General features: G+C 42.5%; 1 protein-coding gene across 3 annotated transcripts in view; it reads right to left on the reverse strand.

Moving 5' to 3' along the window:
- NCALD (neurocalcin delta) overlaps positions 1-25469 on the reverse strand; it is a 383045-nt gene that overhangs the window by 178944 nt on the left and 178632 nt on the right. The gene's annotated exons all lie outside the window — the stretch shown is intronic.

Genomic DNA, 25469 nt, shown 5'->3' on the forward strand with positions numbered 1-25469 from the left:
CCAAAGGCAGAGACTTAACCCATTGAGCCACCCAGGCACCCCTCCGAGCATGTTTTTTTTAACTGGAAAAAAAAAAAATCTGTGAAATGGCTTCTATATATTTTCCTTTATCTCATAGTTACTTTGTTGACATACAAACAGATTACAACCTGAAAAGGGGTATTTTATAGGTTTTCATTGTTAGGATGTGGAATCTAGTCAACATGAATTCGCAGTGTTTTACATTTTGAAATATAGTTGACTCCATTTCAGACTTTCCGATTTTACTGAAACAACAACAACAAAGGACACTTGGTTACAATGGCAAGGTAGATAAATGAGCAGTTACTAGAGCTGACCTGGCATAGGACGCCAACAGCTGTCGTTACTATCAGAGTGGACAGGCCATTAAAGACCAAGCTTGTTGGAACCATCTTAGTCAGTTGGGCTGAGACCAGGAGAAGAGAACATCACATGAAAGGTATCAAAAGCTCTGCTTGCTCTCTAGGCCCCCAGACAGCTTTCATTGATCTGCGCATAGGAGTACATTGAAACACAGTCTGTCTTACCTATTTTTTCTCAGAGATTGCTAAAACAATGCTGGAGGTCGGGTGTGAAGGTAGATAGGAATGCAGCTGTAAATAATGAACAGGGTATAGAATCTATTTTTATATAATAGCAGCTTTCGTTGAGATATGCATAAGGGAAATTCTGTAGATTACATACGTATCTTGCTAATTTAAATGATCGCTTCAGGAAAACAAGGAGATAAGGTGCAAAGGACAGGAATTCCGGGGTCTCGTCCCGGCTCGGCCATCATAGCAGTCGCTTACTATTACTAGGCCTCTTTATACAGAAAAGCACATGTATTAACTCTAAAATCCCTTTCTGACATCCATTTCAAGTTGGCCCTTACTTTTCCTAGAAGAGCTCCATCAGGAAGTTTATGGTTGATGAGCAAATAAATACAGATGTAGCCAAATTTGGTTTTTCAGAAGCTTGAAGTGAATCTTCTTTTAATTGTGTCAGTGCATGAAATAGTTACTTTATGTATTTTGGGTTGCATATACAAATTTCAAGGCTTATGATATGAATGTCAGAGAACATTCAGATAAAAACTGCTTTGAAATGTTTTAAGTGTTGTATGAGGATACTGTTCAGTTACCAACACCAGTATTTCTAACTATCTTATCCGTCAGCCCTAACATCCACTCAAGTTAATGATGAATAAAATGGTTTCTAGTCTCAGTGTCGGTATCTAGTTTTTCAGATGCCAAAACATAGCATTTTCACTGAACAGTATATTGTGACATGAACTTGTAAATAGAATCAAATAGCTCTTTACATTTTCATTTTAATATGATTTAATAAGTCTAATAATTTGAATATCAGAATCCAACCCTCATTTTCCTCAGGAAGTGGAAAAGGCTTAATATTTATTCATCTAGAAAAAAAATGTGCCATGCTCCAAAACACAATTAAATTAGAAACAGATGATACTCATCCTCTCAGGGGCATTTAGCACATGCTAAATATATTCACAGCACAGTTGATCATTTATAAAACACAGCTACCATCGCGACCAGAGAGTCGTGTCCACGGCAGTTCATTCATGATCTAGAGTGAAAAGCCATGAATTCTGCAAGGCTGGAGGCCACCTCAAAACAACAGGCAATCGATATTGCTCTGTTTTACAAAATGCTTAATAAAAATATTTTAAAACATTCTATTCTCTTGTTTTCTACTTTTAGACTGAGTGCTTAAATGAGGATTAATCTAGTTCTCTCCACTTCAGTAAATATGGAAATCAAGCATGGAGGGAACAGGCTTAATAGGATTCTAGTTTCCATGAAAGGATCATTGTTTGTGCCCTTGTTCCTCATGGCACAATTTCACTTATGCAAGGTGCTGTCCGGAGCTGCTTTCAGAGGCCATGATTCATTCTGATGCCATGACTCTGTGACTCAAGTTGGGAGGAATGGATAGTATTCCCATTTCTTTCTTAAAGCTGGTCTTAAATTCAGAAAGCATGTTATGATTAAAAAAAATAAAAACAAAACAATAACAAAAAGAAGCCAAATTCATTCCAGGGGCGAGAGACAGGATAAATGGAGGTTATACAAATGTTTTTTTTCTAGCCAACTGGTCAGTCAGCAACATTTATAGAGAACCTATAAGGGCAGAGCCCAGATGGAATTACTATCTGCAATGTCGCATGTGGGAGAATTGTAGGCTGGGTCACAAGCAGAAAAATACAATCATCTGATAGCCATACTATGGGTTTATCCATTCTTTCAACAAACATTTAGAGAGTATCCACCATGAGGCAGGGGCTAAGGGCTAGAAATGAATGCTACGGCTTCACCTTTAAGATACTCACTCCTAGAGGGGAGAACCCAGCTAGTCATGCAGGATAGACAAGAAAACAAATAAAATAATCAAAATGTGAACAGTTGAATGACAGACTCACATAAATTTGAATTGCTGGTCTGAACAACACCTGCACCCACACCTTGCTCCTTCCCTTTCTGATGGTTTTTCTCATTACTGCCTCCTCATGAGCACAGTTATCACTTCATGTCATACGTTTATTTGTTATTTTGGTTTTCTGCCTCCTTCCTTGAAGGCAAGAGATTTCTTTGGTTGACTGAGGTCAACCAGCCCCCAGAACAAGACTTAAAATATATAAGTAAATAATCATTATAGAAGTCATTCAAAAGAAGGTACGATTATCTGGAAAGTCGGGAGGCAGTGATATTGGGTGATTACAAAAGGGGATTACATTTTGGCAAAGAAGAAGTTGAAAGTCAGTCGAGAGAAGTTTGCTGGGCAGGTCCTCAGGGACCCCCAGCAATAGGTCCACGGAGCATGGGCAATTTTGTCTGCCCAGTGTCCTGACCTCCTGGAACAGTCTCCCAGCTCCCTGTGGCTTTAATAGGGCAGCTGCTCCCAAACATCTACTCTTCTGACCAAGGGGGAGGAAGCAAACCAAGCTAGGCCAGCTGGTTCTCCCTCCCAAACCCTGAAGCCTGGACAAGAACAAGGAGCAAAGGCAGCCATGCCAGAAGCATCTCAGAAGGATGGCTTCCGTGTTCCAGCTTCTGAGACCCCAATTGCCCTGGTTCCTGTCATCCCCAAAACCTGTTTGGTCAGCTCTTCCCTCAGCTCCTTAAGCTATTAATATCCTTCCAATTAACTTTTTTTTCCCCCCTCTGGCTCTGGTAGTCTCAGTTTATTTCTGATGATTACATTCAAAGCGCTCTGTGACCACAGCTGATTAAAAGATGAATGTGGTTTGGAAAGACTCAGAGTGAAGAAATTTTATTGAGCGCTCACCATGGGCAGGTACAGCTCTTTTTTTTTTTTTTTAGCCAATTCAACCTCTACAACCATCTCCATGAGTACCTCTTCCCATTTGAAAACCGAGCCAAGCTCCCACTCTATACCAAGTGGCTGAGCCAGCATTTGACTCTACAGACCACAGTCTTAACAGTTCCCCACTGTCCTCCTGGGAAACACAATTTCGAGTGTGCAATAAGTAACTAGAAATGCCACTGGTGTCATGGTCGGGTTAGGGGAGTTCAGGTTAGGGGGTAGGTAGAGATGGGTATCCTTAGGGAGAGGGTAGAGTTAAGGGTAAGTGGCACTGACTTCCATGCTTGTAATTCAGGACTCTGACATTCCGAATTGTGGTATGACTCTTTTTTCCTAATTCATGAAAAGAATTAAGGAGAGCTTCCTAGTGAGAACTGCTAAAACAGGTGCCTGGAACAGGTGGCTCCAAAGTCTGAAAGATAGCTTAGCATAATTGCATATTTGTATTAATTAACCACCAGATACATGTATATATGGAAGGGACTATAATCATATAAATACCTCTAATTAAACTTGACAAAATGTATCCCCAATTCAGCTTCCTCTTAGACTGATCCCAAAGATGCCCCCTCGCTACGCCACTGTTTTCATATATGAGGGGAAATGCAGTCACAGTGGAGAGACAGTGCTCTTCACCAATTATAGTCTAAAGCTCCTTCTCTTTAAAAATCTTACAAAAGGGACGCCTGGGTGGCTCAGTCGGTTGGTCAACTGCCTTCGGCTCAGGTCATGATCCTGGAGTCCCGGAATCGAGTCCTGCATCGGGCTCCCAGCTCCACAGGGAGTCTGCTTCTCCCTCTGACCTTCTCCTTGCTCCTGCTCTCTCTCACTGTCTCTCTCTCTCTCAAATAAATAAATAAAGTCTTTAAAAAAAAAAAATCTTACAAGAACGTTTGGCCCCATGGGCCAAATGGTAGGATTCTGAGCTTCTGAGCTCACGGTGCATCTGGCCAAGTCTGCTGTACCCCCACGATCGGAGGATCCTCTTCCTCCCACATCACTTCAAATAGGAAGCAGAAAAGGGTACATGCTTTTGGTAAGTCAGGAGAGGTCAGGTCTTCAGATCCAGAGTCATGAAAATGTGCTGCCTCCCTCATGGAACACAGTGGAAACTGCACTGCAAGGTGCATTTGCATTACTCATCCCACTGGAGCTTAATGAAGTCTTGGCTCTACTCTATATCCCCGGCATAGAGATCAAAAGAGTGGCATCCAAACCATCCTCACTGGTACCAGTGTGTGGGGGTAGGAGGGAACAAGGCCCTCTGTGGCCAGGGTATCAACTGCCTTGGCCATCACTTTGACTTCTTCAACTCCAGGGAAGTGGTGGCATTGCTGCTCCAGCAGCCTCTATTTCTTTCTCTTGCAAGGCTTGCACAACTCCTTTTGGGGAGATTTCACCAGTGATGTTGTCTTATGAACTAGAAACTCCTTATCAGTGTCACATAATGAGGAGGAGAAGACTGTGCCCCAACGCCACCGTTTCTGGCACTGCTGAGCCTGAGGCCAGCCTGACTGTTCCATCAAATTTCTTTGTGAACCGCAAGGTCAGCTGGCCTATGGCAGATTAAGTACTTATGGTCTGTATTCCAAGGACCAGTGAACGAGCAAATCCATCCCAAGGTGAAAATTGCTGCCTGGTGGGGATTTGCACTCACAAGAACCTGGTTGATGACCTACAACAGTTCCTTTATCTTTGGTCTGGACGCAGAACCAAAACTCCTCCAATGGATGAAGATCAGGCCTATCGTCTCAAGGTTGACCAGGTCATGTTGGCAGCCCTAAAGCAACCCCAAAGTGTTGAGTGTGTATCTGAAGTCAGACACTCTACCAGAGAAAATCCAAGGAATTGCAGTGGAAAGCAAAAGAAATCTGGAGTCAGGGCTCTAGTAAAATGTGTGCATGACTTTATATCCTGAGCTATGAAATAGTCACAGACATTATTCAGCAAGAAATATGCACATGCATGACTTTTCTTATAGCAGATGACTTGGGTGACAATCAATAACCTTTCTTTTCTCCCTAACTCTCTCCCTTTCTTTCTTCCCCCCTTCCTCCTTTCCTCCCTTCCTTCCCTTTTTCCTCCTTTCTTTTTTCCTTCCTTCCTTCCATTTTCTTTTTTTCGTTCTTTTCTTTACTCTTCTTTCTTTCCTTCTTTCTCCCCCTCTCTTCCTGTCTCTTCCATTTTCCTATTAGCACAACTACCTTCATTTATGGGTATAGGCATGTCCCAGTCATCTTGCAAAGCATTTTGCATACATTACCTCTTTTACTTCATATAACAATCTCAAAAAGGAGAAACTGTTGTTCATATTTTACTGTGAGGAACAGAGGTTTGGGGACATGACAGCTGTACTAATGGGGTGTGACCCCATATCTGTCTCACTCACAGCCCTCTCAGTCTCTACCCTGACTCAGGACCACTTGTGGTAAGGTGAATAATGGCCCTTCAAATACATCCATGCCCTAATCTTCAGAACATGTAATCTACCTTATATGGCAAATGTGACAATGCCAATATGGTTAAAATAAGGACCTTTAGATGGGGAGATTATCCTGGATTATCCAGATGGGCCCAATATAGTCACAAGGATCCTTATAGAAAGGAGGCAGGCTGGGTGCCTGGGTGGCTCAGTTGGTTAAACAATTGCCTTTGGCTAGGTCGTAATCCTGGAGTCCCGGGATTGAGTCCCGTATCAGGCCCCCAGCTCCACGGAGAGTCTGCTTGCTTTCTCTCATGGTCTCTCTCTCAAATAAATAAATAAAATCTTAAAAAAAAAAAAAAAAAGAAAGAATAGAGGGAGGAATGTCAGAGTTAAGGCAGAAGGCAGTGGAAGCAGAGATTGGAATGATGCAGCCAGAAGCCAAGGAATGCTGGAAATGTCTAGAAGCTGAAAATGGAAAGGAAATAGATTCTCCCCTCAGAGCCTCCAGAAGAAACCAGCCATTGACTTTAGTCCACTGAAACTGATTTCAGACTTCTAACTTCCAAAACTGTAAGAGAAAAACTTCATGTTGTTTTAGTCTAAGCTTGTAGCATTTTGTTATAGCAGCCACATGAAACTGATGCAACCACCTTCTTACCCTGACACTTCTTTTCTATACTGACCTCACCAGCACCCACCTTTGCTTCCCTCCCAACCTACACACTACACCGAAATGAGGGATTTAGAAGTAGTTCCTTCCTCATCAACCCTGAACAACTTGCCCTGGGTGTTGGGGCACTCAAGGACCAGAAACTGTACCATGAGGATAGGAAATGCTTGCATGCAAGGGGTAGGATGTGCAGAAACAATTTAGGACAGTAGTAAGGACTACTGAAAAGGAGTTAAGAGTCATTAGCATATAGGTGATGGTTAAAATCAAACCATAGCTTGACCATGTAAATACATGAGAATGACCTTGACTGAACTAGGAAGTGGAACAAAGGAATTAACTTTCCAAATAATAGGCTTTCCAGAGATACCATAGAAGGTTAAGAGAAAATGTGATCTAGAATATAATTTTTAAAAATTTAAAAATTTAAAAATTTATCTCAGCTAGGTCATGAAGAGGATTATATCTCAATCAGAGAGAAGCAAGACTCAAAGAAAGCTCTTGAGTCCTGTACTGGGTAGAGGAATACAAAAATGGTCATAGGGGCGCCTGGGTGGCTCAGTTGGTTAAGCAACTGCCTTTGGCTCAGGTCATGATCCTGGAATCCCGGGATCGAGTCCCGCATCAGGCTCCCAGCTCCATGAGGAGTCTGCTTCTCCTTCTGACCTTCTCCCCTATCATTCTCTCTCTCATTCTCTATCAAATAAATAAATAAAATCTTAAAAAATACAAAACAAACAAACAAACAAACAAAAAACAAAAATGGTCATAGTTCCTGACTGTAAGGAGATTACAGATAATTTCATCATAATGTAATACATAGTATGATAATGGTGTCAACAAGTGTACTGTGGGGGCACAGTGCAGGGGACAGTTAATCCAAAGGATAGACTGAGGAAAACTTTCCTGGAGGAAGTAATAAGTCATTTGTAGGATGAGTAGGAGAGAGAGAAAGCAGGGGAGCATTCATGGTAGAGGAAATAGCACAAAGTCCTGGTGGGGGGGTAGTAGTTAAATCAATATAAGTGGATGAGTTTCCCCAGGAAGATTATGCATAGTGACAAGAACAGAGAAGCAAGGCCAGAACCCTGGAGAGGAATAAGTGTTGAAAAGAAGCCCACAAATAAGCCCAAAAAAGACCAAAAGGATCCGGAGGGAAATCAAGAGAAAAATGGTGTCATGGACCCCAAGAGGGTAGAGAGCTTTGGGAAGGAGGGAGTTTAGGGAGATGAGTACTAAAAGGGTCAAGAGAAAACAAGAAGTGAGTTTTCTCAGAGAAGACATTAGACAAGGAGAGTAAAACTGGATTGCAAAGGGCACAGGAAAGAAATGGAAGCTCCATGTTGAGACAACACTTTCAAGCATCTTGGTTGACAAGAGAATGAGAACCATGCCTCCTTGTCAGGTTTTTAAACTTTGGAGACAAAAATAGGCTTTACAAGCTGCCACTGAAATGAAGAGATAAGATTTAAATACACAAGAAGATAAGAATCAACTTGGATCTTTCTCCTCAAACTTAAGACAAAGCTAAAGTGCATGCAAGTACAAGAACAGAGGGGCGAGCTGGCTAGAAAGAAGAAAAAAGAAAAACATTTTAGAAGTAAAGAGACTATATATTTAAAAAAAAAAAAAACTTGTAAAAGAAGTCTCAAATTGAAGATCCCAAGAAGAATAAAACAGATCTGGAAGCAGATGAATGAGAGAAATAGGGGGCTGGGGAAAGAGTTAAAGACGCTTAGGCCAAAGGAGTGGATTCCACATCAAAGAAGCTAAATCAATAATAATTACACAAAATTTTATAAAAATTACAAGGTTAAAAAAATAGAAATAGATGAAGAATTTCAGACAACTATGCTATAATGATAAAGTAGGAGATAAAGGACTATTTAAAAACCCAGTTTCCATGGTCATTCCAAATTTGGCAAACATTCACCGAGCACTGACATAGTAGGAAAGGATTACATTTACTTAATAGCAATAAACACAAAAATAAAAGATTTTGCTCAAGAATTACATTAAAATGTTCTTTCATGAAACCAAGTGGCTGGATAAGATTTTGAGGGATCTAGTATAAAACTAAAGAGTTTAAAGTTTGCAACCGAATTCAAATAATTCAAAAGATAGAGAAAAATAAAGAACAAGAAAAAAGGAATGCTTAGTGGTGTCAAAGCTGTTGCAAAGTCCACAGTATGAGTACTGAGAAGTGATCATCAAGAGGTCACTGATGACCTTGACAAAAGGTTTTGGGAGCTTTTTCAAGTTATACATATTTAGAGAATATTGTTAAGAAAAGATCAAAATTATAACATCAGGGTGGCAGGCAAACAGCATGATCCAACTCAGTGCTGTCATTTCTAATCACTTCTTAATAACCCTGAACAAGCAGAGAAATAATGGTAAAAATACACAAGTAGCAATAGAAACATGCAATATATAATTGCATCCTAAAAATATCTTAATAATGATAACCACCTATAGTGTACCTTTAAGCCTGAAGTTGAGGTCAGTTGATCACCCATGTCTCTCTGGCCTCACCTAATGTCTGGGTCATCCCTGTATTCACTTCTGGATGTCAAATGATTGACTCTTGACATGCCCTTATTCATTCAAAGGATGGAGTAAAGTGTGCATGAGATGATTTATTAAACATCTTGTTAAGCCTGGTATCTATCAGTATTTGGATCTGATCAAGATTTGCAGATAGAGGGAGAAAGCACATTTTCACTGTTAAAGAAGGCAAGTTTTATCTCTTTCCCTGATGCCAGAAGAAAAATTCTTCTGTAACTGAGTGCTAGCTCATTGACTGGCTGTCAATAAATGTTCTATGAATTAATGAAGGGCTAAGAAATAGGAGTGTAGCAATAATTAGCCTAAGTGTAGTGTAATGTAAATGTAATGTAAATTTCCATAATTGAATAAAGGTCTTTCCCACAGTTTTGGTGAAGGATGGACAGCTCTTTACCTGAACTCAACGTTCCATTTTTGCAATGTCAGAGAAACTCACGGATTCAGATTAACTGAAAAGGAAACACATCTTAATTGATGAGATGTCTGAAATACAGACTAGTTTTAATGAGGCACGCCTTTGTAAGTCGCACAGAAACTAATTGCGTACAAATCAGTGGCAAGCATTACTAAATAGGTTGTCTCTCCAACCCTTTCAGTGACTTAGATAATGGTTGTTTTTAATTAATTCTTTCTCTTTATTGCAAGTAGGAATTTTTAAAAGCTGTAAGTAGCTTAACTTTTCTCCTTAGCGCCATTCCAGTTGACAGAAAAATTTGCTGAGCAAACCCCTTCTTCTCAGTAAGAAAAATAAACTGCTCAACCTGGTCTAAACAGCTACAAATTCTGATTTAATGTGTAGTTTGTTAAAAATTAAATTGAGTGTACTTATCATTATATAGCATTACAGTCACATTGCATTAACAAATGGGGCAGAGAGAAACCAACATTGTGGAATGGCTACCATTTGGGACGTACTTTCTATTTGATGATGTCATTTGATCCTCATGACAACACCATGAGGTAGCTACCATTGTCCCCATTTTACTGAAGCTGAAACTGAGAATCAGAGATGTGAAATGGTGGCCTTAAGATCAGACAGGTAGTAAGTGACAGTGGCCAGTGTGATTCTAGGGCAGTCTTACCAAAAGCCCATGAGTGCTTTCCTCATCATATGGTTAAAAAACAAAAGACCTGATTCTCTGGGAGCCAATTCATTGCAGAAGTGGAGCTTCTAGGAGAATGGTAGTCAGCATGCAGTTAGTGCCATCTTTTATCACTTATATTCTTTTCAAGGTTCAAGGTGTGCTCTTTGAACACGTATCAACATCTTGAGCCTAGCAGATTTTGTTGCATTTGTAATTTTGAGAGGAAGACTACCTGGATGAATGTTCTGGAGTCTAGCATGTTGAAATGAATCTCAAATAATTCTAGAAAATGATTTATTAAGGCAGAGACAAAGGGAAACCAGTTGCCTTGGATTAGATAGGAAGGAGAAGCTCCTGACACTGAGACAAGATAAGCACTGAAATGAAACAAGGACATTTAGTGGCACCCCCCTTGTGTGAAGATATATGTAACAATCAGTGATCCCCCATCAGTCACATGGAGTACACAAGGAAAAGCAAAAGCATAGTCTATTTTGACTGACTCCAACACGACTCCCTCAAATGTTGACACGACTGATGAAAATGCAAATTGTTTTGTGTGATTTTGTAGGATGGTCAGTCATAAGGGGAGACACAGAAGAGATTCAGGAAGACAAAAGTTTATTATACTCACAGGTCCTGAGGACAGGAAGTACACCACCCCATACAGGCCACATGGGGGAAGCCTCAGGATAGTCAGGAGGCAAAAAACAAGAGTGAGGGGAAAGCCTAGGCCACAGTCTTTACTGGGGCTTCCATGGGAAACGCGAGGCAGGGCAGGAGAAACAGTTTAGGATTGGCTAGTTTGAATAATTCCAATGGGTTTGGGGCTACAGTGGTGGTCGTTCATTGGCTGGCGTGAGTAAGGGCCCTGGTGTGAGTAAGCAGGGGAAATGTTGGCTTGGTGTAAATGAGCTGATGGAGGAGGCATGGCTCTAGATTGGTTATTTTTCTTATCAAAGGCATGTTGCCCCTGAGTCTTTGCTATGGCTAAGAACTGGTTAGCCTGGGGAGGGGCAGTGTCTCCCCAGCCAGAAAGGTTTTGAAGGCTTCAAAATATCATAATATATAGGAAATTAAAAATATAAACCATACACAAATATACCAAAAATTAGCACCAAATAGTAGAATCTAGATAGAGCCCTGGCATCTGCTTAACCTTTAGTATAACAGAGTCTACTGGTCCCCAGAGCCTGGACAAACAGCCGTATGCACAGCTGGTTTGGGGAAACTCACAGGACAAACACAGTACAATGACCACAGCTCTTAGGCCAACAGACAATCCCAACCCAGAATGAGACAAGCTGAAGGTTTGGATGTAAGATATTAAAAAGCATCACAACATACGGATAAACTGTACAGAAGCTAATTGGTCAGCTGCTGAATGGAAAACACACAAGGTCAAATTGTCTGGAAGTTAAAGGCACATCACACAGAACAGCTAAATCCACAGTCGCCACAGAGAACACATTTGGATGCCCCCAGAGGCTACAGAATAGAACCTACCACCAAAGTTATACATATTTTATGATAAAATTAAGGCTGCTTACAAATGTGTTTTTAAGAGAAGTACCAACTTTTTACCAACAAACAAAGCCAACACATTTAAGATTTTAATCCGGTCTGAAATAACACATAGAAGGGAGAAATTCTACTGGATAAATTCCTTTCTATAGTTTGGCTATAATACATTTTAAGCCTTGAAAGTAGTCTATGCTTCTCTTCGATCAGAAATATACCACTCATTCATTTACTATCTATATGAACTAATGTTTAAGATTATTCTGAAGTATAATATAAACTTATGAACCAGACTGCAAAAATAGCATCTGTGCATCCTTTCAACAAACAAGGGCTCACACTGGGCATTTCGTGGTGCCCTTGTCATGTGTGTGCACCTGCAAAGATGTTTACCAGCAAGTAGGGATGATTGCTGGAGTGTTGACTGAAAGCATCATTTCAGCCTAAGTACAGCAATTTCTCAAGCAAATCATTGTTTGATGTCAATTCTTTTATAGTCATTAATTTATCACAAGCACAGGTCAAACCATTTCAAGTCAGACAAAGATATATTTCTTTTTACCGCAGGAAGGTCCCAAACAGGAAGTGATAAATTGTTACTTATGTTCTTTTTCTTTTATCCCCAAGCATCTCAAGTCATTAGCCTGGGGAGGGAATGTAGTTAGCCATCACCTGAATGAGTCATCTTTGGGATATGGCTGTCTTTCTAGAACAAGCTTTGTGGTGGTAGAATTCCAGGTTGTGTCAAGGGTATGACAACTACATTTGAAAGCAAGCGAATGTTTCACATAAGGGGAGTGAAAAGGAGAGGCCCCAGCTCTCACTTAACACCATTCATTTCAAACACTGCATATCCCTTACCTGAAGAATAGGAAAAGACCCACTCTTAGCACCAGTATTTGTGTTCAGCCTATGTACTTGCTAAACCACATGAGCTAATGAGGAGAGGGAGATGCACCGAAACCAAAAACCCAATTGCTGTTGGCCTCTTGCTAATTCAAGAATTCCACTGACAAGCGACCAGTGTCAATGCTGACCAGCTAGCAACAAAAACCTTACCAAGGTATAGCCATTTTTCATATTAAGCAATTTCAAACATTTATTTCTTACTGATGCTTGCCTATAAGGACCACATAGTCCAACATGAAAGACAAAATCCAAACAAGGACAGTGTAGAAATAGTCCTAAAGGTATTATTTATATACTGTAGGAACACAAGAGACAGATAACCTCTCTCTGGCAAGTTGGAGAATAATAAGAAAAATTGCAACGTTAACAACTACCACCAACATTTATTGAGAACTGACTTTGGGTCAGGCATGATTCCAGTGCTTTATATGTTTTACCTAACTTAATCCCTACAATCCAGTGAGATAGAAACTAATAAAGCAGAGCACTCATGAAACATTACCATGTGTGAGGCACTATTCTATAGGCTTCTTCTTCAATAAACTCATTTAATCCTCACAGCAGATCTGTACAGATCTTATGACCTCCATTTTCCAGGTGGAGAAACTGAGGCATTGAAGGGCTCATTAATTTTCTCAAGGTCATACAAATAGGAGGTGGTGAAGCCACCATTTGAAACCAGATAGTCTGGCTCTGCTGCCGACACGCTCAACCACTAATACACGCAGCCTCACCCAATTACTCTCCCATGGTTACAGATAAAGAAATTAAGGTCCAACTGATGGATGGCTAGATAGAAAGTTTAAGTGGTCTGACTGCAGATACTGCCCTCCCAAGCCTGGAAAGAGGCATCTGAGTTGATGCTGAAGGATGAGAATTTTACAAGATTGAGAGAAAAAGGAATATGTGTTCTCAGGAGGGAAAAGTATGTGTGGAGAGTCATCCATTGTAGCGAGTTCTGACATAGAGAAGTGGTCTGGAATGGCTCAGTAACTGCTCTGGGGTTGCCTCCACCAACCTGTTCCTGAAGGGGGTGACTTAGAGGAGAAGCCACACCAAGGAGAAATGGGCACCGCACAAGTAGAGCATCCCTGCCACCAATCAAGGTGGCCATCCTGAAACTTTCCCAACAGCTGCTATCATTTTTTGTAAATTCAACTTTCAACATAATCCAAAATGCCAGAAAACACTCATTTCCTATTTGCAGGAGGTTTCGCAGAGCTGATTATGAATAAAAACCGTCATGCCCTGTTCCTTTTATCAGGAACCTCACTGACAGAGTCATTTACTTTTTATGAAGACAAATGAATATGGGTATTCTGATTAGAAGCAGAACAACATCAGCTCATGAACCAGACCCTGAACATAACATCTGGGACATGACAGCTGTCAGAGGCGGACGCTGAAGACGCATCACAGAAAAAGAAACAGCCACGCTAGGCACATCTGGTGAGTTCAACTGACAGAGGCAACTTGACCTGTGTTAGGGGACTCTAACGGTGAGCATTAGCCTGTCTGTCTCTCTCAACAACTGGACATTGATATTATTATGCTTCATTAGGGAGGATGGTCACCTTGGGGTGGAAGTGGGGGTGACAAATTGGACATGCAAGGTGGCTTTAGTTAGACCATTTCTTCTGACAAGTCTACCACCCACAACATTTTTTGAGACATTTTTCACTCACAGGCCAGCCTGCTTTTGAACTGGCTAGCTAACTGAACCAGAGACAAGTGCGTAAGCCATAGTAATCTGTCCATAACAAGAGAGTGACACCATCAGATTTTTTCTGGAAAAGTTTAGGCAAGACATATAAAAAATAGTAGACCATAGAGTGGAAAAAAAGCAGAAAGACTGAGGAGTAAACTAATGTCAGGCAACAGCAGGCACCGTGATTGATCTGGGTGGTGGGGAGGAGAATGAAGTTGGCCACAAGCAGCCTCTCATTATTTAAAGAAAGAGTCACTTACAGACAACAATGGCACATGCTAGCTTTCCTCCTGCTCCCATCCAGATCCACCTAGCACCCTTCTATGCCCCAGGAAGCTGATCTCTACAGAGTGCACCACCTGAGACGCCTTGCTCTCTGGCTTCCTGCTGAGCTGTGCCAGTTTAAGACATAGCAAGAGATTAAAGGTTGGGAGGAAAAAGAGTTTGGGGCATTTCTTCCTTTTTCCCTCCCTGCCTTGCATCGTGCTTCTGGCAATGACACTGTCCTTCTACAAGTATGCCCCTGTGAGTGGCCCTTTCCACACCTGCAGTGCTGGCCAGCTCTGGCTTTTAGCTTTAGGCTCAAGAGTAAGTCTCACGGTTAGTCCCTGGCTGTTTCAGCACCTGCTTTGGCTCCTCTGCTCCTGCCCACACATTTACGGACAATCCCCTTCATTAAATTACTTTCAAATCCCAGCCTGGGAGCCTTTTCCTTCCATGGGGGCTGATTTGTGGAAGAACACAAAATAGAGAGCAGTAAGACAAGAATGAGTGGAATGAAGTCTGCTATGAGGCTCTTTACTCTTCCCTGCTCCTCTGTGAAATAAGCCCTTTCACCTGAGGTCAGCTGTGTAGACTCTGGAGAGCCTCAGGAATCTACAGGGCAGTAGGGCATCACCTACAAGCCTTTCCTCATTAGGACAGTTGTTTAACCAGTGATATTTTTACATAAGCGTTTATTGAGCTTCTACTATATGCCAGGCATCATGCAAGGCTCTGGGGACCAAGTGGCAAACAAAAAAGGCACAGTCTTTGCCCTTACGGATCTTACAGTGGTCAGGCAAGTAGGGAAGGCAGGGTTTGAAGTAGTCATGGAGCAGAGAGTAAACAAATAATCATGTAAGCAAGCTTATAATTACAAACCTTGACAAGTGACTCATTGGAAGCTAAGAGAATAATAAGCAGTCTCGTTTAGAAGACTGACTCTATTCAATGACTGGAGTTGCTTCAACTTACGGATGAAAAGACTAATAAAAAATGAATATGAAGAAGACAATGACATAAGCATGTTTTGGGTAAAAATGCCTGGGTTCATAGGGCAAAGCCATGTCCCCTCCAACACTTCCTTTTGCTCCTGAGAACAGATAAGGCTGAGTTTTGATAAGTAGGTTATGTGGAGGACAAGTACTATGGTGACCAGGTCAGTGCAGACACCATCTTCAGTCCCTGCTTCCAAAATTTCCTGTCTCCAGAGAACGTGCCTCTAGAGAGGCAAGAATTTCAGTGTTTGAAGAAGTATGAAATGAGGCCAACAGGGATGTCAGTCACCATATCTACCTTTCCACTACTGTCTCAAAGCCGCATTGCTTGGGGTATGAATGATCTGAGTGAATGAGTGATCTCATTATGGGGTATGAGTGATCTGAGTTAATGGGGTGGCAAACTTTCTCTTTTTAAAGATGTATTTATTTATTTGAAAAAGAGAGACCATGAGGTGGGGGGGCAGAAGGAGGGAGGGAGAGAGAGAGAGAATCTCGAGCAGATTCCCTGCTGAGCGGAAAGCCTGATGTAGGGCTCAATCCCAGGACCCTGAGATCCTGATCTGAGCCAAAACCAAGAGTTGGAGCTTTATTGACTGAACCACCCTGGCACCCTGTGGGGGAGGCGTCAAAACTTCTGAGGGAAAAAGGAAGAAAGTTCTCTTCTTACTTTCTTTTGTTCCCCAATGTCTTGGATAACCAGCAGTAAAGATATGTCTTCAGTTTGCCTTCTTATGTGATAATCCATTAGTACAAAAAAAAAAAAACATTGAATTTTGGGGGGTCTTATTTTGGGAATGGGCAATTTGAAACCTTTAATGTTTTTATACAATATTCATGTAATATTCAATTAATAATTACTGAGTTCCTATTAGGTGCAAGACCTTATGCTAGTCTCAGGGTATACAGTAATGAGCTCGACCTACATGTCCTTGCCTTTAAGGGATTTCTAGTGTGGCCAGAAAGACAGATAATTAGAAAGCAGTTGCAAAAAAATTATAGTAAGTGTTACACAGGATACTTGTGAGACACTTAATAAAGATTAGAAAAGTCAAGGAAAGCTTTCCAAAGAAAGTTGTCATTTTAAGTTAAGTACCTAAAGGACTTACAGCGGAACAGCTCTAGTAGGTGAGGGATTGGGACTGTTCCAGGCAAAAGAAACAGCTTCATGTGCAAAGGTACTGGGGTAAGACAGGGGTGCATAGGGATATTTACTGAAGATCCCTATGGCTGTAGGAAGGGATGTAAAAAAAAGAGATGGGAGATAGGTTGAAGCTGTAATGACCACTTGGAAGCCCTGTTCAAGGTGCTGGCCTTTATCTTAAGATTATCATAACAACAGATAGTAATTAAAGCCTGCATTGCAATTGTTTAACAAGAAAGTAGTGAAATAAGAATAGAATCTGAAGAAGAACACTGAAGATCATTTAGTGGATTATCAAAGGAAGAAGATCCCAGAAAGGCCTGTCTAAAGAGAATGGGAGGTACACATGAAGGCCACCCTGTCCCTGAGTTCGTAGGGCAGTTATCCGGCAGACCTCTGAGCCAGGCTGCCTGTCGGAAGGTCCTGGCTCCACTCATAAATGACACGACCTTTAACAACTTACTTAACTTCTTTGGGCCTCAGTTTCCCTCAGTTTAGAATGGTGGCAATAACATCTATAGAGCCCACTTCATAGAGCTGTTCTGAGGATTACATGACTTAATATTTAGAAAGTGCGTAGAAGAGGGAATGGCTCTTACCAAGTGCCCATCAGGTGTTAAGTATCATTAACCATTCCTTATAGTGAAAACTTGCAGATTGTGAATAATTTGCTGAGTTCATTCAGCTCGCCAGCAGTGAGGTGTTCCAAGCAATGGAAGATATAAAGAACGGATTTCTTACTACCAATATTGTAATAACTACTTACGTCCATAACTTCCCTCAAATAAAACTTGTACTGGGACAGAACTTTTTATTTCACAAAGAACTTTCATTGTCTTTCATTTTCCCAGCAACCCTGTGAGCAAGGCGGCTTGTTTCCTCATCCAGGAGAACAAAAAATTACCCAAGGGAATACAGAATGTAAGAAGTAAAATCAGGGTTTGAACACCGGTTTTCTGGCTCAAGGTTCACTGTTACAAGCCAGTCTCCCTTCCTCCTGTGCTTGGATATACGTATGGAGGTCCTGTCCCAATAGCACTCCACCATGTTTCCAATCAGTTTCCAGATGGTTTTCACCTGCAACCACTCTTTCTGGTACCTAGCACTGTAGAGAAGCTTGTACATAAATCTAGTACATAAATATTATTATTACTACAGCACTCTTGTCCTCAGTCTTCCCATCGGAGGGTAAGATCCAATAGTCAATCCACATTTAGAAAGCATGAAAGAACTGGTCAAACTATGAATTAACAGAGTATCCCTCCTTCACCTCCATTATTTCAATGAAATGATAGGAAAAAAAGAATGAAGGCAATCAAAACAGAGCAGGTGTTGCATTTTGTACTCTTTGGCATTTCAACTTAGTATCAGAAAATCCACCTTGTTATTACACACGTGTGCACATGTGTGTGTTCAACTGAATGAGTCCTAGGACTTAGGTTCAGATTTTTAAAAAATAGCGATGTAGATTCAGAACTCTGAAGAGGTAGATGGCTTCTTCAAATGCATCTGTGTTTATGGACACAACACTGAGTCAGAAAGGGTTATTCTGCAGCTCACATCGTGTTCCAACCACCAGCCAGACTGCGAGGTGAGTCACCACCCCGTCAGGCACTTCCTCAGAGTTCCTCCACTCGGTCGTCTCCGGGCAACAAGGGGCTCTGAGCAGCACATAATTAAAGCCAGAGTAGTTGAAGAGGGAAAGGAGACTGATCATTAAGGTGTCAAGGAAGAGCCAGGTGGGAATGATGATGGATTGAAAACATGGATTTAGCCTTACGCTCTCCCCAAGCCCCACAAAAATGACAGTAAAAGGATTTTATTATAGGCCTAAACTCACAAGAACAAAGAAAATATGAAAAGAAACAAAAGCAATGAAATTTTGGAAGCTGGAAAGCAGATGGGTGAGTGGTAACTGACTCAACAAACCTGAAAATATGAATCCTAAGGCGGTAGTGGGAAAGACAAGAAGCAACCAGATTTACGTAACCCCCCAAGCGGCCCAGGAATTGGCAGGACCAGGTATTTCTGGAAGAAGGAGGTGATCCTGGGGCTAAAAGAAAGAGGATTAACTGAAAGTCTCCTTCAGAGACCATTGGATTCCCCAGATAACCTCCCTGTACAGCAGGATAACTGTATATTATAGATTTCACTAGCTTCTCAATTCCTCATCGCTCCCTTTGGTGTGTGATTTTGTAGGTAAAATCACTAGAAACGGAGTATGCATCTCTGCCTCCCTGATGTTGTGTTGGCCAACGCAGCAGGTTCTGAGTCTAAGCCTTAAAAGACATTGTATGCTGGCCCATGTCCCTGCTGCACCTCTGACATGGCTGTGGGAAGGCTCTGCCCCTGGGAACTGCTGGTCCAAGAAGAATGAGACACACACACAACGGACCTGATCTAAGCCCACAGTGTGGATCTACGCCTAACCAAGCCCAGCTGAGCTATAGTCACGTGATCTGAAAGCAGTTGCTTGTTGCTGTGATAGGCCATTGATATTTTGTGGTTCTCTGGAGCCCAGCATAGTTGACTGCGATGCAATAGGACTGTTCAAGCGGAACGCTGCCCTAACGAAAGTAAAGGATGTAGTGTCTGGCTTTGGAAGAGGTCACAGGTGGTCAAATGAATAAATATATTAATATATTTATATATGGCAATATATATATTTTGAGAGGCCAAGAAACGATGAGGAAAATACTATAAAGGATGAAAAAATGGAGCCCCATGTTTTGTAATCGAAACATTTGGTATAATTGTAACGTATGGTGATTTGGAAGATAGAAAATATACCATATGAACTCAAAGCCTTGAGCAAAGAGGTTTCCAGGCAGGATGTTGACAAACAGGACCAGAGCATCCTCAGCAACCTCAGGCCAAAGCACATAAGGAGTGGGGAGGCGGCCCAGATGCAAGGATGTAGAGGCGAGGCCATGCTCTGTGGATGTGTGGCAGCTGGATTCAGGGCACAAGACTGAGTGCAGACCCTACTCCTACCTCCCTCCATTGGGGCTTTGACGGTGTTTCCCAGCTTGATTTGGAAGCACTAGGTTTGAAAAGGCCCCTGTGTCTGCCACTGGGCATGACTGCACATGCTGGAATAGTGATTCCTCAAGCACATTATTCCTATCACATTTTACCATTTCTCCTGGTGCCTGGTACTCAGCAAATGTTTCTTGAACAAATAAACAAACAAACTGAAGCCACTTAACCCCCTGACTTCAATTCTCTTGGTCTTTTCCAATGTTAGGTTTCCACAATGGATACTTGTCCTAATTCTCTAGTTATAGTGAGGCCTGGGAACTTCTGGGATCTGTTTGTTCAGCTTTACACTGTCCTTCAGGCATCTGCTGTAGGACCCAAGAGGTCTATCTCCTCCAAGCTGAGTCCCTGCTTCTCCCAAAGTCAAGGCATCACATCCACGCTTGACAAAACAAGAGAGAAGAGAAAGAAATTGAGTTTATGTATTGTTTAAAGACCATTAGGTCTATTTCAACTACCAACAATATTTTTCTTCTTTTTTTCTTTTTTCGGTCATTACAGCAAAAAGGAGCAAGTTCTTCAGAGGGCAGTGTTAGATCCAGGTGCTTCTTAGCATCCCCGAAGATGCCAGGCAGGAGGTAAACAGGAAATGGCTGCTGTGCGGATGCAGGAGCAAGCCCCAGACAGCTGCCCCTCACGGTCCCCCACCCCTGTGGCAGCTGTGGCCCCCCGGTTTTGTCCACACAAGAATGCAAATGCAAGCTACACGGGCCTCCAGATCTGTAAAATGAAACTACTAAAAAGCTCACATGTTCATGTATTCATCTCTTATGCTCCACGCTTATCACACTAGACCGGCTTACAAACTGCTTCTCTTCTCCCAGCTCAGGCAACTCTCTCTGATGCCAGCATCTCCCTTTCCCTGTGATTTCATCCTCCTAGGCCGGCAGAACCACACTTCCTTTTTACCTGCTGGTTTCCCTGGCCACAGGCAGGGGGGGCGGGGTCACACAGGCAACACCTACCAGACACACCTCATTCCCAGAGAAAAAGGTCCCCTCCCTGAGCCCACTTGCCCCACCCATCAGAGCTGTAGAGCACACCTGTTACCCAGCTCTGGCTGGGGACTCTTCATCAGCTCCATACCCAGCAGAGGAGAGGCAAAAGGAACCCAGAGAACAGGGAGAAGCATCTGACATGCATGGCGTGATGATGAGAAAGATGTACACGTGGGTGACCCTGAGAGGTTTCCTGGGGCTACTTTTTTCCCAGGGTGCTATGAGAGCCAAGAGATGTCCACTTTGTCAAGATGAGAGAACCTGTCTCCATGGGGACTTACTTGCTGCCTGGCAGCTGAGCACGCATGTGTAACAGAGGCGACCAGAGGGAGGCAACAGCCATCCTTTTCTTTCGAGAAATCACACCTTCTCTTTCCCAAGTTCCCTTCTGTCTTCCTTCTCTCTTCATCCCCACAGGTTCCGAGGCGTTTGGGTGGCTTCACATCCCGGATCTCTTTAATGGGCCTGGATTTCTTCCAGGAGCCCCTCTGCAGCTGGCCAAGGACACAGATCCCGCGCTTCAGTGGAAGGGAGCTGTCAGGACAATCTGCATTTGCATTTGGAAGAACCACAGCATCTCTTTCACAGTGAAGTAGATATGGGTCGGTGGTTATCCCTCTGTCACCCACTTAATCTGTCACTACATGAAGAACAGCCACTACTGATGGTGACAGGCTCCTCAAACTGGGAATATCTGACTGCTGGCTCTTTTCCCAACCTAAAGAACATCATAGGAAGCATGAGGTTGCCACAGCACCACTGAAGTTTTCATGACATATACAAAGGATCAGTTGATGGCTCTTAGGACCTTGCCTTAATTCAGCTGCTGTGTGTCTGTCTTGTCTGCAATCTGGGGAGACACTGAGTATACAGCAAAAATCTTCCTCGCACTAATTTGTAGAACAGAGGTCAGTGCAGCTATCACTTGCCCTTCTCAAGAGCCAAGGAAATCTTGCGATTTTGAAATGAAGGATCAGAGACCTCAGGAGGTCCCTCAGTAAAAACCACTTTTGTGGAGCCCAGTGGGGCCCAGACTCTTGCTCATGAAAGGCATTCGATAAATGCATGCTGTTTCTGTTGAGCCAGAAGGAGACTAATGCAGGTTGTTGATGTGAATTTCTGAGGGCATAGCCATCTCTGCCTTACAGCATTGCAACTGGCTTACTTCTGCTTGGATGCAGAGGACCTTGGAATAATCATACCTGGAGAACTTTTCTTAAATGGTTCCCTTGTACCTGGTCTTCTGTTCAAACACCTTCAATGGCTCCTTACTGCCAATGGATTTAAGCCCTGGCTACTCAAGGCATAATCTGATTCCACTGGCCCTGGGTTACCGATCTCATCCTACTCTCTGCTTCTCCCTCATGTTCAGAGTCACATTAACAGTAGGCTAGCCAGATGTCCAGTGCATAAAGGGTACACAATGAAAGGTCTTACTCTCAAACAAATGCAAGCAAAATCTGCATTCTCAGTCTGAAGCTGCTGGCATTTAACAAAACAGGATTTGATAGAGGCTGGGAGTCTGTTAGTTGGAGTAAAGGACAGAGAGATCCAGGGAGGGACAGTCTGAGCAGGGAAGGGCGAAAAAGGGAAAGGTAACCCAGCAGCTGCATGGTGGAGAAGCAAGTCTTGGGAGAACAACCAGATCCTTTCAAATGAAATAATTCAGACTTTTTCTCCTTGTGCTTTTTGAAACGGTAGCTAAGAAGGATCCCTGGTATAGGTAACGTGGCAGGCAGTGTGCTAAGTGACTTTTCTATACAAGCTTGTTTAGTTCACACAAGCCTAGGAGGGAGACACTGCTGTTATCCCCAGTGGTTTCGTGGCTTGTGCAAGGTCAAAGAGCTAGTGAAGGATGGAGTCAGGGCCAATGCCAGACTCCAGGCTGTTCTGCCTTTTCCATCCAGCCTGTGTTGCTCACACACCGCTACAGATGGTAGAGGTGGAATTTTGTTTTGGAGAAGGCCAGAGAAGGGGGAAAGGATCCACTGACATGCGGATGAAAACATTAAGGAAGGAGTAAAGAGTTATTAATAGGAAACTGACTTATGGCTTCCCTCACTAAATACATATTGAAAAAATACCCACATACCATTATTAAGAGGACATAAAATACGGGCCTGCCCAGAGCAGACACACATTTCGAGATGCTGCTGATGGTGCCTCTAACCCTCATGCCCTGGAAACACACACACTGAGCCTTTGCCCCCCACCCCCAGGGCCTTCCTATCCTCTCTCCTCACCCCGCCCCTTCCTGTCCCCTCTCTGCTTCCTGCCTGTCAAAACCCTCAGTCATCCAAGGTCATGCAGATGCCACCCTTTCTGTGCACCTTAGGCATGGCACCATTCCTACCAGGCCTCGTTTTATGGGTGTTAATAGACTCACCTTTTTTTTGAACAAACAGTGTTGTTGTGTTTTTTTTTTTTTTTAACACTCCTACTGTATAATAAAGAATTGACAAAGGCCAATTCCTAAAAGGGATCCTCTCAACCCTTGGAATTTCCCAAGTGACAGGAATGTCCTTGTTGCTCTTGACGGTTCCTTGGACCATACCTAAGTTTTTATGCTAACAAGGTGACTAACAGTAGCCCCCAGGATAGTTTCTGGATGGAGGATGGCTATACTAGAAAAACTAACCATGTGAGCCTCTGGTTTCCTTGTCCTCGGGCTCAGCTCCTGATAGCAGTCTGACATCCAGGGAGGGGAGGGAGGTTGGAGGCAGAGTTCAATCACCTAGCCAATAACTTAATCAATCATGCCTATATATTGGAACTCCAATAAAAACTCGGCACACTGAAGCTCAATTGAATTTCCTGGTTGGTAGTATGCATTATCGTGCCCGGAGGGTGATGTACCTTGTTTGGGGAACCATCCAGACCTTACCCTGTGTATTCTTTCCTTTGACTCGTTCTCATTTGTAGCTTTTATAATAAAACTCTGATCACAATGATAGCATTTTCCTGAGTCCTACATCATTCTAGCAAATTACTGAAACTGGAGAGGTAGGGGAAGCCCCACAGTTTTACCCAGTTAGTCAAATGTGCAGGTGGCCTGGGAATCCTAGAGTCTGTGCTTAGTGTCTGAAATGAGGGTAGTCTAATGGAGGCGTGAGCCCTTGCCCTGTGAGATCTGACCTAACTTCAGGTATTAATTACTGTCCGAGTTGCATGACAACTCCCAGTAGACTCTGTAGATACATGGTGAGAAAGAGACACAGACCTTGACCCCCTTCACGGGGCTGAAGCTGGCCAGGATGGCAGACACTGACTAGGCATCAGTAATGTGAGGAAGCTTTGTTTGTTTGAAGTGCATTACAGGGCATGGTGGGGCCTATGGCAGAAGGAGCCCCAGCACCTAAGGACATCGCACAAGGACTGTCTCTTATTCATCCATATTTGCAACAACTAGGATGATGACCTGGACATCTCAGGTGCTCATAAATTATGCCTAATTAAAATCAATGGAATACAACAGCACTTTGTTCAGATCAGAACATTTTCTACCTTGAAAATTCCTAGATGAGTGACCCCCCTCTCACCTGGCCAGGTGGGTTATGCCACATGGAAACCAGAGATATTCCCAGTCCTAAGGGCCTCCTCATTTGCCCTGACTCTCCTGGCTTGTCTGACCTCTGCTTTTATTTTCCTATTCAACTCACCCCCTCCCACATCCCCCCCTTGTGCTCCTTCTCCCTCTCATCAAAGAAAAACATCCATCCTCACTTGGGAAGGAATAATCATCACCCTCCTTCAATCAAAGGGATGGCTAGTTGTTCTGCAGTAAAAATCAATAGGGATTTGGCTGTGAGAGGACAAGAGGAAGAAAGGGGAGAGCTGGGGTCAGAATTCTTCCCTCACCCACAGTGCTCTGGGAAGGCCCTACAAAGTGATCCAGTTAACGCTTGAAATGAACCCTGCCTGCCACTCCCAGCAGCACGAACTTGTGCTATAGGGAACAAAGAAATGAGAATCACCGTCATCATCAGTCTACATACTCACTATGAGCCAGGCATGGTGCTAGAGTAATAATTAATGTTTTCATAAATGATTTTTCCAGGAAGACCTTGCTCTTGTAAGTGGCAAAGTGAAGACAGGAGTCTTATCTATGTAAAAGCCTATCTGTGACTTCAACAAGTCAGTTCTTTATCTGCATGGTAGAGCTTAGACCCATATCCAAGGTCACGCAAAAGTCAATAAAGGAGACTGGGCTAGCTTACTTGGATGATAGTCAAGGAATAATATGGACCATCAGTATAATCCTAGTCTCATACCTAATCTCACAGAACTGAGCAAGGAAAATGACTGAAAAAAGAACATGCTTTAAAAGGCTGAATATCCTTTTACCTAACCCACAGCATCATGCCCAACCAGAAGGGTATAATCATGTCACAATTGCACTTCGCTTTCATTCTTAAAACACATTTTACCCAAAGTTCATTGTGCAGCTTAATAAAATACAGAAATAACTGGGGAAATTTTAAATCTGAACAAAATTTTTAAATAAAAATTTTATGCTTCCCCCTACCCAAAGAAATAAATGAAAACAGGAAAGGCTTCTTCCTTAATGGATCTCAGAGATAAACACAGATACTATCATTAACCCACTGGGATTTATGAAAGTAATTTTGATTCTTCATTATTGAAAGGGCTCTAGTTCTGGCATACTCTAAATTCTAATTAAACAAACAAGGAAAAAGTTTTTAAAGTGAACAATGCAATCAAATATAGACATTCTATTTAGACACAGTAACGTTAGCATAACAAGTGAGTTAAAAAAAGAAATGGGAAA

The sequence above is a fragment of the Mustela putorius genome, unplaced genomic scaffold (assembly GCF_011764305.1).
Source record: "Mustela putorius furo isolate JIRA1106 unplaced genomic scaffold, ASM1176430v1.1 tig00000228_pilon_pilon_pilon, whole genome shotgun sequence".
Classification (NCBI taxonomy): Eukaryota; Metazoa; Chordata; class Mammalia; order Carnivora; family Mustelidae; genus Mustela; species Mustela putorius.